The sequence below is a fragment of the Echiichthys vipera genome (assembly GCF_963691815.1).
Source record: "Echiichthys vipera genome assembly, chromosome: 18".
In the NCBI taxonomy this organism is placed as follows: domain Eukaryota; kingdom Metazoa; phylum Chordata; class Actinopteri; order Perciformes; family Trachinidae; genus Echiichthys; species Echiichthys vipera.
The window spans coordinates 1,587,558-1,599,888 of record NC_139843.1 but is presented as its reverse complement, the minus strand read 5'-3'; the positions used below and the strand labels follow the sequence as shown (position 1 = coordinate 1,599,888).

Here is a 12,331-nt window from a genome sequence, read left to right as displayed (position 1 = left end):
ACTCTATTCACAGACTTCAAAGGCCACTTCAGCTTGACTTCCTGTTTGACTCTGTGTTGACTTCCCTGCAGGCGGCCGTTCAAACCGACCTGCAAAAAACAAACATTTCACTCGTGTTGGCCGGAGGTGTGTAATCACTCTTTCTGCACGCCGGCTCATGTTGTTTCCAACAATCCTCTCTGCTCCTGACGTGGCTGAGCCACCTGAGCGTGCATTAGAATGCACTGCGTACAAAGGTATAACACTTAATCGCTTATCTGGTAAAATGTGTTTAACGAGCGCCTTTGACTCCTGGAGTGTGGCTCCGGTGTGTGTTCGTCCTTCACTCTGCTCACCTGTGTTTGAGGCGTCGCTGTGGCTCTGAAGGACGACTCTGCTTTGTACTGTTGGTTTTTAGCACCAGTGTGTCAAGAGTCTTCTCTCTCTTGTGTTTTCAGCTCTTTGAATCAAATACCGTATTTTCCGCACTATAAGGCGCATAGAACAGACGCTACAGTGGAGGCTGGGGTCACGTTCTGCATCCATTAGATGAAGCTGCGCTAAAGGGAACGTCAACAACACAGTCAGGGGAGGTCGTCTTGTTGCTTCCTCCACTTCGGCACCATTGATTGGTTCATGTTCAACTCTCTGGCTGCTGCTCTATTCCCGTGTTCTACTGCGTGACTAATGGCCTTGAGTGTAAACTCTGCGTCGTAAGCGTGTCTCTTAACAGGAGCCATTTTGGGCTCTTTACACAAACACACACATGGAAATGAAACGGCACGCTTCACGCAGTCGTATATCTCAACATGCACCGCGCGTTACTTCTTCTACGGGGAAAATAGAGTCGGCAGCTGCTCACCGTAGTTGGAGACCTGTTGTGGCTCAATATTGGTCCATATATAAGGAGCACCGGGTTATAAGGAGCACTGTCGGCTTTTGAGACATGTGAAGGTTTTTAGGTGCAACTTATAGTGCGGAGAATACGGTAAATGTGCCTGATTTGAGCTGAATTAGCGTAACGTGGCAGAGCAGGTGGTTCCGATGAGGATCCTGCATCGTCCTCTCTCAGCCCACTTCTCTGCGCCTCGGTGATGAACGCCGGGTGCAGCGCCGGCTCCCTACGCACTCTTTTCTGGGCCAAATGAACCGTGACGCCTTCACCAAATAATTAATTTCTCATCTCGGCTCCCCTCCTCTCTCCTCCCCTCTCCTCTCCTCCGCTCTGAACTCTTGACTCATGGATTTCACAGTTCAGCGACGGTGTCGGGGATGAAACTGTAATGGGCTTCAGTGTGTTTTCCCAGAATAAGGGAATAAAACTGAAATCCAAAAATAAACAGCATCTCTCTCCACCTTGTTTCTCTTCCCTTCTACTCTATCCACCTCTCGTTTCTCTCCTCCCTGCGCCTGTGCAGCATCAATCAGACACTAGCTTAACTCAGGGTAAATATTATCAGGGGTGCACTCTTGCTGAACATTAGATTGGAAGAAGAAGGAGGCGGTTGGATGAAGGGGGTTATTGTTGCAGTCGAGCTGTTTTGCTCATCAGCACGCTGCAGACTCTGAACCTGCGACGCCGGCTGAGTCAGGTCACGTGACAGAACGGCCCGCTGGCAAATTAGATTTAAACCTAAAAGTGACAGCTTAGTTTGAGCTGAACGACTCCACAGAGCGGGTCGTGCCCTCCGCATGGAAACACTTGGAGATAAAGTGGATGTCGTCCGCGTCAGTGGAAAAATCTCCAGGTCGTTGTGTCGCTGATAGAGAACCAAAGGGACGAGGTGTTTTTTTTAGGCCTCGACCCTGTTCTCTCGACTCAGGGCGCCCTCCCACTGTGCCTCCGTCCCGTGCCCCGTGCTTTAGGGTCCTTGTCCCCCCCTCCAGGCCCGTTTGTACTCACACTACCTGGGCCTCGGAGAATGCTTCTTGCTGCCTATACGTCATCACGCCGTAACACGTCACACGCATTGATGACGTCATGGCGATGCGTGGCTTTGTTTCCAGATCTTTCCGTAGACCTCGGAGTTTTTGTGCGTCTTGTCGACTGTTTTTGAATCTTTTCATCGACCAAATCTGCAGTAAACACTCCACCTCCGCATCACACCAACGTGAACCTTTCACCGCCATTGTTGTTGTTGTTGTTAAATGTCCGCGCATGGTCCGTCGTTCTATTTTCTATGTCCAAACAGGCGCACATAACGCTACTGCCGTAGGGCTAGTGCTCGTGCTCGTACATGTGCAAACGGCTCTGCTAAAGCCCCACTCTGCGTGGAAGGCCCGCTGTCGGCTGTTATGCGCGGAACAGGGGGAACTCACACTGCTTAAAGGTACTAGGCTTTAGCTTAAAAAAACGGTTTTGGCCCGGGACAGAAGGACAGTGTGAGTGCGCCCTAAAAGGACGTTTTTATGATACTAACACTCGTCCACATGTTGGGCTGAGATGCAAAGTATGCGAAACAATGCCTGCAACGTGTTCATGTCATAGACTGTATGAAACAGACGCGTGCAGCTACAGTGACACTGTGTTTGAAGCCCTGAGTTTGGCAGAAGGAAGAGGATCATCCCCCTCTTTCTGGTCTGTTGGACTCTAAATGGGACACATTTACTAAATGAACTTCACGCTGAAGTGAAAAACACAAAAACGAACTTGAAACTAGAGACTGAGACATGAACTCATGAGGAAAATGTTTACTGAGGAAATCAATCAAGAGAAGTTAAGGCTCATTTTCTCATTGACTCATTGACTTGAAGAGCAAACCGTCTTGTCACTATGGAAACACCACCACACGAAAGACCCCAGTCCAGGTCCAGATGACGGAGTTAGCATGCTATCAATGCTAATCCTGAAAACTAGCCTCCGAGGAGAAGTGAGGGCCAGAGAGCTTCATTATTAAATTCATACATTCATTCATCTTCATCCTCTTGTCCCTGTCGGGGTCGCTGGGGGGCTGGAGTCGATCCCAGCCTGACATCAGGCGTGAGGCGGGGTCCACCCTGGACAGGACGCCAGTCTATCACAGGACACATAGAGACGAACAGAGACAGACAACCATTCACACCTACGGGTGATTTAGAGTCATCAATGAACCCAACACCTGCACGTCTTTGGACTGTGGGAGGAAACCGGAGAACCCGGAGAAAACCCACGCAGACACGGGGACAACATGCAAACTCCACACAGAAGGACCCCAGCCGGGATTCAAACCAAGAACCCTCTCACTGTGAGGCGACAGTGCTAACCACCACACCACCGTGTCGCCCTTCATAAGTAAATTAACCCTAAACCCATTAAATTGAATAGTAAAGCTGAAATATATAATATATAGAGACTATGTATCTGTATAATAATAATAATAGAGACTTAGAACAACAACAACAACAGGTGCTTTGACAAAAAGCTGTCAAAATGAATGATTTGAACGGTTTCTCCCTGATGCTGAACAGGACATAACATCACATATTCACATTTAAGACGTGGACATCAGAGACTTTAGACGTTCCTGCGATGTATTAGTATGATGATGAAGATGACGATGAGTTGAATCCTTCCCCCGTGAACTTTAAATATTGATTTTCGGCTCCTTCAGTCTGAACGGGGCCTTCCTCAGGCGTCTCTTCACCTCCGCTCCTCACTCTGTGACCTTGCCTCATCCGTCTCTCTCCTTGTCTCTGGGTTTCAGGCGAGGACGTTAAACTCCGGGCTGTAAATTGTTCCGGTCACAGACGTGAGACAGCTGTCTTTCCCGACTCTGCTGCTGGTAAAAGTCTCTGCCGGCGGCTCGTCTGATAAGGTCACCCTGGAGGGGACGCACATCTTTTTTTAATGACGCTTCGTTCTCACATAGTTCATAAAAACTCCTGCAGTGCTGACGCCGGGGAAGAGATGCATCTGAGGAGCAGACGCACACGATGCAGCTCGGTGACGTCATGTCTGCAGTGGTGAATACGCTTGATTCAGGGTTCTAGGCCGATATTCAAACTCTCCTAATGACACGATATTTGATATTATGGTCAAAAAGATGAAGAAAGAGACGCACATCAACAGAAATATCTATGAAATGGAGGCGCGAGTGTTTAACGCTGAGATGAACGTTGATGTTTGGAACAACTAGCCCCAGCGCTACGTTAGCATACATCTCCTCCAGCACCGCCTTTCTGAGGGAGAACGGCGAGGACCAAACAGCACCGCCGTTCTGTTTGAACCAAATATTCTGAGGTGAGGAGCAGAAGAGGGGGAGTGGCCAGTGAAACCAGGAGACTTGGTGTGGATCAAGGTGCTCCAGAGGAAGTGGCATCAACCGCGTTGGGAAGGACCGTACCAGGTACCAGGTGGTAAGGGGGCCACGCCGACAGCTGTCCAGGTCGAAGGGAGCACCGCGTGGTATCATCTGAACCACTGCACAAGCGTTTGAAACAGTCGTCTTTGCTTCTGTCCGACTGACTCACAGTTCAGATAACACTGGACTGTCCTGCAGTTATTACAGACACTTAAACGCACCGCAGACAGCTGCTTTGCTCGTGGCGTCAGGGCGAACACAGACGATAGAGACCAAACAGAGCAGAGTTCACAACAGGTGTTGGATGATTGTTCTGTAAGCGTGGACACGTGAGGAACATCGGCGTTTTGAATCATAACCTTGTCTTATACACAAACAGATAATGAGGTCAGCCTGACGACTCTGCTGCCCATTGTTTACATTCACTCGTCGTTTCTTGCTTTATTCCTCTGGTAACACGACGTAACACGGCTCGCGACTGAGAGCGAACCTTCAGCGTAGGTCGCCCCTTATTTCACACAAGTACTGAGTAACTCCCACTCACTTCCCTTGTCTCCCTCGAGCTTTAACAGAGGAACCAGGCCGCAAATTTAGAGCGAAACCCCCGGACTTACAGTGTAACTCCTGGTCATTTCCCAAACAGCTGCGCACATATTGTACAGTGGACTATTTCATTTCTAATAAACCTTATTCTTAAATGAAAAGAAATGGTAACACGACATAATACAGCCAGCGACTTAGAGTGAACCTACTGCTTACTTTCAGCGTAGGTGGCCCTTTATTTATTATGTCTTAGAGCGAAACCCCCGTACAATTACGCGCTACTTTGCCCATTTCTAATATACCCGTTAGTTGAAATGAATGGTGGAAAATGACCAGGAGTTACACTGTAAGATCGGGCAAAGTAGCACGTAAATGTACAGGTGTTTCGCCGCAGCCTGGTTTCACTGTAAATGCTCGAGGTAAACACGGGACATGAGCGGGAGTTACTCTGTACGTGTGTGAAATAAGGGGCCACCTATGCAGAAAGTGAGTGGTGGGTTCGCTCTAAGTCGCGGGCCGTATTACGTCGTGTAACCATTTCTCTTTATTTCTTAGGTCGCACTCACACTGTTCATCCGTCCCGTGCCCAAACAGGTTTTACGGGTAAAGCCTAGTTCGTTTGACAAGTGTGAGTGCAACCGCCAGCTTGCGGTCCACGGACCGTTCCAAGTGCCCTAAAGCACGGGGCACGGTACGGACGGACAGTGGGAGTGCGCCCTAAGAGCGTCCTTCTTCTCTGCAGCAAAAGTAAATAGTAAATAGCCCCTGGACGTTATTAGAGAACTCAGTGTCCACGACCTTTTCAAATGGGTTAAAGAAGCAGAAACGCATCCAAACATTCCCAGTTCTGCTCCATCAGCAGGAATCAGAGGAAACGATCAGCCGGAGAAAAAAAGTCTGAATTAGGTTTTGGCTGTAAACGCGGACCTGGGTTCCTCCTCCTCCTCCTCCTCCTCCTCCTCCGTCTCCCGCTGCTGCTGCTCCTGAAGTCCTTCCAGCTCTCTGTATAAATAGCAGCGTTCAAGGCATTTTTTGAAACCAGTCCAGCTCGGACTGTTCTGCACGCTGCAGCAAATTCATCAACAGTGTAGAGCTGCGAGTCGCGTACGAGCGCTCCATCAATGCACGGACACAGACGGCGCCACGAAGTCAGGAACCATGCACGCAAACATCCGTGATGAAGGTCTTTCTATGGGTGTCACACACACCTTTACATCCATGCACGGACCGCAGCCCTGTGCTCCTGTTTCGTTCATGGTTTATTTATTATTAATAGTGTTTGTATGTGAGTGTTGCAGCGCGGTTTGAACCACACACACACAAACACCTGCGGACATACATTAGCATTAGTGAATCTGCTCACCTCTCCTCGCAGAGCGGGGGGGAGGCCTCGCAGCTGAACCTTGCATGTGGATAGCATGTCCCACACACCAGAATGGATATTTGCTCCGAGAGATCGCGGTTCAGAGTTTATTTACTCGCGGATATAAAAAAAAAAAAAGGTAAACCACATGGGAGAGGAGGGAGAACGGCAAATACAAACAGTGCGTGGGAGATAAAGCACCAGCGGCGCTTAACAGAAGCATCCGACCTCAGAGGAAACAAAGTCAAGATGACAGCACCGCAGAGGGTTTATTTACTGAGGCTCTTAGAGGAGGGGGGGGGGGGCGAGGGGGGGGGGGGTGGGGGGTGGGGGGGTACAGCTCCAAGGCGCTGAGAGGTTGTCTGCCCTGGTGGCGTTCGATGGCAGGAGGCTGTGTCTGTTTTCTCTTTTGACATTGGTAAACACATCAACACCTACACACATCTAGGGAGAGTCCACTTAAAGCTGCATCCTCTCTAATGTCCAGCAGGGGGAGACTCCACTTAAAGCTGCATCCTCTCTAATGTCCAGCAGGGGGAGACTCCACTTAAAGCTGCATTCTCTCTAATGTCCAGCAGGAGGAGACTCCACTTAAAGCTGCATCCTCTCTAATGTCCAGCAGGGGGAGACTCCACTTAAAGCTGCATTCTCTCTAATGTCCAGCAGGAGGAGACTCCACTTAAAGCTGCATTCTCTCTAATGTCCAGCAGGAGGAGACTCCACTTAAAGCTGCATTCTCTCTAATGTCCAGCAGGAGGAGACTCCACTTAAAGCTGCATTCTCTCTAATGTCCAGCAGGAGGAGACTCCACTTAAAGCTGCATTCTCTCTAATGTCCAGCAGGAGGAGACTCCACTTAAAGCTGCATTCTCTCTAATGTCCAGCAGGGGGAGACTCCACTTAAAGCTGCATTCTCTCTAATGTCCAGCAGGAGGAGACTCCACTTAAAGCTGCATTCTCTCTAATGTCCATCAGGGGGAGACTCCACTTAAAGCTGCATTCTCTCTAATGTCCAGCAGGAGGAGACTCCACTTAAAGCTGCATTCTCTCTAATGTCCAGCAGGAGGAGACTCCACTTAAAGCTGCATTCTCTCTAATGTCCAGCAGGAGGAGACTCCACTTAAAGCTGCATTCTCTCTAATGTCCAGCAGGGGGAGACTCCACTTAAAGCTGCATTCTCTCTAATGTCCAGCAGGAGGAGACTCCACTTAAAGCTGCATTCTCTCTAATGTCCAGCAGGAGACTCCACTTAAAGCTGCATTCTCTCTAATGTCCAGCAGGAGGAGACTCCACTTAAAGCTGCATTCTCTCTAATGTCCAGCAGGAGGAGACTCCACTTAAAGCTGCATTCTCTCTAATGTCCAGCAGGAGGAGACTCCACTTAAAGCTGCATTCTCTCTAATATCCAGCAGGAGGAGACTCCACTTAAAGCTGCATTCTCTCTAATATCCAGCAGGGGGAGACTCCACTTAAAGCTGCATTCTCTCTAATGTCCAGCAGGAGGAGACTCCACTTAAAGCTGCATTCTCTCTAATATCCAGCAGGGGGAGACTCCACTTAAAGCTGCATTCTCTCTAATGTCCAGCAGGAGGAGACTCCACTGGCTCCATAAAGAAGTGTGATTGTGTAGAAGTCAATGAGAAAATGAGCCTTAACTTAATTAGGTAAAGTGTTAAAGTTTAATTAATTGTATCATTTTGGTCTTGATCAGTGTTTGGTGGTTGCACCTTGCTAACCAAGCTAGTTAGCTACTGATAGCATTTTAATTTTGAACTGGCTCTGTGTCGCTGCTGAACAAGCAGATTTACTCCGGGGTCCACTGGATGATGCGCATCAGCTCGTTTAAACTAATGAAAGTCTCCCTTTTTTAGCATTAGCATTAGCGCCATGTCATGTAAACAATAGCAGCTACTTGTCTTACCCAGTCCAAATATGATCGCTGGACTTCAAAAAACAAAATGGCTGCAGCCAAAATGTCCAACTAGTTCACAAACCAATAATTGACATGGTAACTTCAACCACAACGATTGCAATATATTGCTGTTTGTTGATTAAATGGAGCTTAGCATAAACCAGTTTCTGAACCCATCATCTCTCTCTCTGATGACAGTTTAGCCTCCGGGGCTAACGGCTCATATTTCTCGTTTTCTGGTGCAGCCAGCAGATGTCTGACTTCCTCTCCTGAGCAGCGGTCAGTGTTAATGCTCCGATTACGGACGTGAGGATGGAGTTCCATCAGTTGCTCAGAGGCAGGGGTCGTCATTGTGACCAGTTCCATGTCCGTGGGCGCCCGGCGTGGATGTGGCCCCGGTGCTAACGGCACACAGTCAAACTATCTGCAGCAAACTCTTCCCTTCTGTTTCAGCGGCCTTTCGTCCGGCGCTGTGGCCTCTCTCTTTATGTGTTTAACATTTAAAAACAGTCATGGAGGAGGAAAGAGCACGCTGCTAGCTACTGAACATTGGTCTTTATTGCCTCCTTATTGGATTAACATTTAACATTTTCCATTTGTGGGATCATTTTACCCCCAGGCGCCTCATGCTTTAACGAGGGCCACCGTAGTTTCCTTAACGCTTCTGTGTCACTGCCTCATCTCTCCTCCTCAGCGTCACACTCTTCATCTTTCTCTCTCTTTGAATTGTTCTTTATCTTTTTCAGTGATTATATTGAGCGATTTCTGACACACGTGTAAATGCTGTTAGCCACGTTAACCCTTGGTGTAGACCTGAGACCCCGACGGAGAGAGACCTACCATGAGGCCCTTTCGCCCCCAAACCTGGACATTTTAAACCAAACCTCATATGAGGGTCTGAAACTCTGGATACTTCCACAGGTAGCGCTTTGAATGTGCTTTTCTGCCTTTATGGTAGAACAATGTGTGTCTGCCACGTTAACCATTGGGGCGACGGAGGGGGGCGACGTTGGCTCAGTTGGTAGAGCGAGTCGGCCAATGTCCGAAGGGTCGGCCCTACTTGTGTCATGGTCGTTGTGTACTTGGGCGAGACACTTCACCCACCTCGCCTCGTGTGAATGTCTGTGACTGCTGTATGTTTGAGGAGGTGGTCGAGGGGCCGTAGGCGCTGATTAGCTGCCACGCTTCCGTCAGTCTGCATCGACCAAATCTGCAGTAAACACTCCACCTCCGCATCACACCAACGTGAACCTTTCACCGCCATTGTTTGAAATGTCCGCGCATGGTCCCTCCTTCTTTTTTCTACGTCCCAACAGGCGCACAGGAAATTACCTCAGAACCGCCGTAGGCCTCGTGCTCGTACACGTGCGCACGCTCGTGCTCGTACACATGCAAACGTGCTTTACTAAAGCCCACCTCTCCCAAACGGGCCATGGATGACGTTATGCGTGGAGCAGGTGCACTCACACTGGTCAAACGCACTAGCCTTTACCCGTAAAACCTGTTTTGGCGCGGTGCGGAAGGACAGTGTGAGTGCGCCCTTAGTACATTCACCATCAGTAGGGGGTCTACTTTGTGTCCAGACGTCATCACGCCCCAAATACACTTCTATGTGCTTATCAGGCCTGTGTCCCCAGAACACGGTGACCTCGCCCTGTTATTCACTTCCTGTCATGTTTCCCTCCACACCCTAAAGCGTCTCTTTAAACACAAACCCATCCACGCACGTCTCCGTGACGTCGCCTCAGCTGGTTTCCAAACCGCTCTCTCATGCGGTGAAGCTCCGACGCAGCTGGTCTGAAATGCAGGAAGTAGCCCGGAGCCTGACTCATCGCGGTCCCGTGTGACAGCGAGGGATCTCTAAGTGCTTGTTGACAGCCATTATCTTAAGTACAGCGGGGACGATTGTGTTTCCGTTTAAGTGCTTTAGCTGTTGTTGTTTTTTAGCGTTCGGGACCAAAAACACTCTCGCTCTTCTGTTTTTACCCTGAACTCGTGCTTTTCTGTGGCGCGGCCCGGAGACATCATGAGTCATCACCAGAACCCGGAGCTAAACGCGGTTTTAGGAACATAATAAGAAAGTGATTGTTGCTCTTTCTTTCCTCCTCCCTGCTGGATTTTTACATTTTGCTGCGTTTAAAGTGAAAACAATGTGGACTCGAACGCACGGAGGGGCTCATTCTCTCGCTCTGTCTCAATTTCCCTCCCTCTGATTCTCTCCGTTCTCTCCGTTCTCGTCGTGTCTTAATCTCCAAACGATTCCCCGCGGAAAGCAGGAAGATATTACATCTCGTCACATCTACAGTGAATAGATCCTGTCGGCCATTATCGTGTTCACAGACTGAGCCTGTGCCAGTTACTGCTGTTATAAAGCTCCATCTTCCATTTCTCTACAAACGCCAAACGACTGTTTTCATCTTCAGACGACGCTCCAAAAAAATGCATCTCTCTGTTCCCGTCACTTCTCTCTCTGGAGACGTGTAGCTGTTTACTCCGCAGAGGCAGCAAAGTAACGTGTTTAGGTATTAATGCTTCATGATCAACGGCTGTTGGAGATAAACACTTCTCTAATCTGTCCGTGCGAACAGAGATGAATCTGTTATTATAATAACAACACGTTTTATTTATGGACGCACTTCAGGACGCTAAAGGTCACCTGACATGAACACAACACGCAATAACCAGCAACAGACCAATGCAACGAGTAAATACCAAAAGGTATTAACGTTTTTATGAACTTAACAGTCACTTTGAGTCTCTAAACTTAACCGTCTCCTTTAGTGTCTAAACTTAACCGACACCGTTAGTCGTCTAAACTTAACCGTCTCCTTTAGAGACTAAACTTAACCGTCTCCTTTAGTGACTAAACTTAACCGTCTCCTTTAGAGACTAAACTTAACCGTCACCTTTAGAGACTAAACTTAACCGTCTCCTTTAGTGACTAAACTTAACCGTCTCCTTTAGAGACTAAACTTAACCGTCTCCTTTAGTGACTAAACTTAACCGTCTCCTTTAGTGACTAAACTTAACCGTCTCCTTTAGTGTCTAAACTTAACCGTCTCCTTTAGTGTCTAAACTTAACCGACACCGTTAGTCGTCTAAACTTAACCGTCTCCTTTAGTGTCTAAACTTAACCGTCTCCTTTAGTGTCTAAACTTAACCGTCTCCTTTCGTCGTCTAAACTTAACCGTCACCTTTAGAGACTAAACTTAACCGTCTCCTTAAGTCGTCTAAACTTAACCGTCACCTGTCACGCAGACCTGGGGAGAACATGCAAACTCCACACAGAAGGGCCTCAGCCGGGATTCGAACCGGGAACCCTCCCGCTGTGAGGCCACAGTGCTAACATGATACAGTGTGTCTGTGACAGTGTGATGCAGCATTTATAACTCATGATGTAAAGAACAAGCCAAACAGTTTCTTTAAATAGATGCGCACCACGATCCGCTGGTTTGATGCCAGCAGATGAGAAACTGGAGCTCCAGGATGTGTACGTGTTGCTTTCACTCACTCTCCACTGGGCGCCTACGGTGGCCCCCTGGGACCCTATCATTTCACATCTCTCTGCTGATTCCTCGGCTGGTGCCTGAACACACCGTTATTGTGCACTTCCTCTCTCAGGTCACTACGAGACTCATGCAAAGCGTGGTGTTTTCCTGCTGACTGTGCTTTTATTTTGGCGGTGCACCTGACTCATTGTGTACCTGAGGAGGCGTGTGAGCGTCTGATGTGACAGATGTGACCCGGCCGGCTGCTGACTCGCCGTTTCGTCCGTCCTCACACAACACGTGGACCTGTGTCTGATTTAGACCCTTTGAGTTTGAGAGGTTTAAGTGAAACAAACCTTTATTTTGAAATTCGTTAACTGCTTTAAAAGCGCTTCATGTTAAACAACAGACGACATGATGACATCACAGATTTTATAAATGCAGGTTTGTGAAGTTGAGCCTTCGCTACGTGACAGTGGTTAGCTCAGGGCAGCACGGTGAAGGCATTCAAAGGTCTTTTTTAACCACTAATGCTGCTGAAAATAACAGCAAACACACAACAAAGCAGCAATGGGCTCCTTCCACTGTAATGGACTTTACTATGAGAGGAGCTGGTACAGGGGCCAGTAGGTAAGTCTTTAAAACACTCTTTAATAAACTCTGGCTTCACTAACTACGCTGATGACGCTTTGTTGTGTGTGTAGGGACTCTTCTCGTGTGTGTGTGTGTGTGTGTGTGTGTGTGTGTGTGTGTGTGTGTGTGTGTGT

General features: G+C 48.5%; 1 protein-coding gene across 1 annotated transcript in view; it reads left to right on the top strand.

Annotated features, from left to right (window-relative positions):
• The window catches only part of LOC310961353 (glutamate receptor ionotropic, delta-1-like), a gene marked incomplete at both ends in the record, with an annotated part of 570,081 nt that overhangs the window by 173,698 nt on the left and 384,052 nt on the right, over positions 1-12,331 (top strand). The window lies entirely within an intron of this gene.